Raw genomic sequence first — 3490 nt, 5'->3', positions numbered from 1 at the left:
TACCTGGTTGATCCTGCCAGTAATCATATGCTTGTCTCAAAGATTAAGCCATGCATGTCTAAGTACATGCCGAAATAAGGCGAAACCGCGAATGGCTCATTAAATCAGTTATGGTTCCTTAGATCGTTTCTTCCTACTTGGATAACTGTGGCAATTCTAGAGCTAATACATGCAGTGAGCCTGGAGCCCTTTGGGTAACGGGTGCTTTTATTAGACCAAGATCGATCGGGTTTCGGCCCGTATTGTGTGGTGACTCTGGATAACTTTGTGCTGATCGCATGGCCACGAGCCGGCGACGTTTCTTTCAAGTGTCTGCCTTATCAACTTTCGATGGTAGGTTACTTGCTTACCATGGTTGTTACGGGTAACGGAGAATCAGGGTTCGATTCCGGAGAGGGAGCCTGAGAAACGGCTACCACATCCAAGGAAGGCAGCAGGCGCGCAAATTACCCACTCCCGGCACGGGGAGGTAGTGACGAAAAATAACAATACGGGACTCTTTTGAGGCCCCGTAATTGAAATGAGTACACTCTAAATCCTTTAACGAGGATCAATTGGAGGGCAAGTCTGGTGCCAGCAGCCGCGGTAATTCCAGCTCCAATAGCGTATACTAAAGCTGCTGCGGTTAAAAAGCTCGTAGTTGGATCTCAGTTCCAGACGAGTAGTGCATCTACCCGATGCGACGGCTCGGACTGAACATCATGCCGGTTCTTTCTTGGTGCACTTCATTGTGTGCCTCGAGATGGCCGGTGCTTTTACTTTGAAAAAATTAGAGTGCTCAACGCAGGCGAGTCGCCTGAATAAACTTGCATGGAATAATAGAACAAGACCTCGTTTCTGTTCTGTTGGTTTTTGGAATACGAGGTAATGATTAAGAGGGACGGACGGGGGCATTCGTATTGCGGCGCTAGAGGTGAAATTCTTGGACCGTCGCAAGACGAACTACTGCGAAAGCATTTGCCAAGAATGTTTTCATTGATCAAGAACGAAAGTCAGAGGTTCGAAGGCGATCAGATACCGCCCTAGTTCTGACCATAAACGATGCCAACCAGCGATCCGCCTGAGTTACTCAAATGACTCGGCGGGCAGCTTCCGGGAAACCAAAGTATTTGGGTTCCGGGGGAAGTATGGTTGCAAAGCTGAAACTTAAAGGAATTGACGGAAGGGCACCACCAGGAGTGGAGCCTGCGGCTTAATTTGACTCAACACGGGAAAACTTACCCGGCCCGGACACTGGGAGGATTGACAGATTGAGAGCTCTTTCTTGATTCGGTGGATGGTGGTGCATGGCCGTTCTTAGTTGGTGGAGCGATTTGTCTGGTTAATTCCGATAACGAACGAGACTCTAGCCTATTAAATAGGTGCGGGGTTCCCAGCACCTTACAACCTTCTTAGAGGGACAAGCGGCTCCTAGCCGCACGAAACAGAGCAATAACAGGTCTGTGATGCCCTTAGATGTCCGGGGCCGCACGCGCGCTACACTGAAGGAAGCAGCGTGTCTTTATCCCTGTCTGAAAAGACTGGGTAACCCGTGGAACTTCTTTCGTGATTGGGATAGGGGCTTGCAATTGTTCCCCTTGAACGAGGAATTCCCAGTAAGCGCGAGTCATAAGCTCGCGTTGATTACGTCCCTGCCCTTTGTACACACCGCCCGTCGCTACTACCGATTGAATGATTTAGTGAGGTCTTCGGACCGATGTCCGGCGCGGCCTTTCGGTTGCGCCGGTCTGTTGGAAAGATGACCAAACTTGATCATTTAGAGGAAGTAAAAGTCGTAACAAGGTTTCCGTAGGTGAACCTGCGGAAGGATCATTAACGGATTGTGAAGGGTGAGCGCCTCAGCTGCGTCTGCGCCCGACACTTTCTGCCGCTGACCCCGTTTGGACGCGGGGTCGGCTTTTCCCCACGGGGCTGCCTGAATGTGGAGCGGCACCCCGTGACAAATTGTTGCGCCCAGCGGACGCCAACACCGCGACCTTGGACGGTCGGCCAGGTGGCGGACGCGGGTACAAACGGCGCAACGCACTCATAGGTCGGCTTTCGACCCGCCACTGCACCGTGGCTCGAAGCGCTCGAAATGCGCGACCCGACCGCTGCGGGACCGCCTAGTACTGTAAACAGGAGCGGCGGAGCGCGAACGGCGAGTCGTGGTTACGTCGGTAGAAGGCGAGGCTGCGCGTTCCCGAAACGCCAGCCGAGTGCCCTCCCGACCGTTCGAGCGTGCAAGAACGAGACCCGACAATCGCGCGGCGACTGCCAAGTACGAGAGGAACGGCACAAGCGTCGGCGGTCGGTCAAGGAACTGGCGATGTGACGGGTCCGCTGTGCACCAGTGCATACCGTCCCGCCGTCCGCGGCAAGCGCCTCCGCGTCCTCGGGTGACGGAGGCTGCCGGTCGGTTCTTGCAGGCGAGGGATCTCGCTGGCACCGGTTCGCGTTGACGCGCGGCCGGTCATGGCACGGCGATGCGACGGCCGAGGTGCGCAGTACTCGATGGAGGAACCGCACGCTCCGATGACCGTCCCGCCCTCCGCGGCGTATGCGTACCGACCGTAATGGTTGCAGCAGCGCCGGCCGGCTTTTGAATTCGCCACACGAAACACGGTGCGAGATCGCGGTTAGGGGAGCGTCGACGTTGCCAGGCGTTTTGCTTGCTGCCGAGGGAAAGGCGGCACGGCCACGTCGCGCTCGTCGCGATTAGCGGGTCTGCGCGCTTTGGGAAGGTGCCGCAACGACTTGCCGAAAGAGGAAGCACGGAAGAACGAGGGACTTGGACGTCCCGACAATTGAACGCACTTGCGGCCAGGCCCTTGCTGGCTTCGTTCTTCCGCCTCGAGTAGGCTCGTACGCGGCTCCGGCGCCGAAAGTGGTCCTTGGCACCGACTTCGGTGGACGTGGGAAGTGCCGCGCAAGTACGGCGCGCCTGGCTCCACCTGTTGGCTAAAGTAGGCAGCCGGATCGGCATTTTGGTGTGCGGTGGCAAACCGTGGATGCGAAAAAAGCTTGTGCGATTTCGTGGAACAAAAAGCGGGGGTCCCCCTTTTTATGCGGAGGAGACCGACCCGCCTGCCGTGGTGAACCGCGACGCCACGGTAAAAACGGGAGAGGCTTGTCGATGGGACCGTGCATCCCGCGCTCCACGGAGGCCGGGAGGCGGCTGCCCGAGGAAATGTGTAGCCGTCGAGGCCCGCATCTGCGTGCACTCTTATCCAAATGGGTGTACCGCAGGCATTTTCTGGTTAGGCGGGCCAATGAGAGCGAGCACACAACGATACCTACGGGTCCGGCTTGGAGAACCGGCTTCGACGCCTCCCGAGTATTTATAGAGGGGTGGACCACGAAAGCACTCGCAAGTAGCGAAAGCGAAACGCCGTCCGAAACACACCGTTTGCTCGATTTGCGGCAGCCGAAAAAGGCGCGGCAGAGTTTTGGAGTCCAAGCGTGCGCTGAAAAGCGCCCTTCTTGGCCACTGTTTGGCCGAGTGCCAGAA

At 56.4% G+C, this 3490-nt stretch overlaps 1 non-coding gene across 1 annotated transcript; it reads left to right on the top strand.

Moving 5' to 3' along the window:
- Positions 1-1815, top strand: LOC142790704 (small subunit ribosomal RNA). Its single transcript, XR_012889717.1, has one exon. It is a non-coding gene; the product is annotated as a small subunit ribosomal RNA (ribosomal RNA).
- Positions 1816-3490: the final 1675 nt, after the last annotated feature.

The sequence above is a fragment of the Rhipicephalus microplus genome, unplaced genomic scaffold (genome assembly GCF_043290135.1).
Source record: "Rhipicephalus microplus isolate Deutch F79 unplaced genomic scaffold, USDA_Rmic scaffold_117, whole genome shotgun sequence".
Lineage (NCBI taxonomy): Eukaryota > Metazoa > Arthropoda > Arachnida > Ixodida > Ixodidae > Rhipicephalus > Rhipicephalus microplus.
Note: the sequence above shows the minus strand (reverse complement) of the source record. Positions and strands in the feature narration are given on the sequence as shown.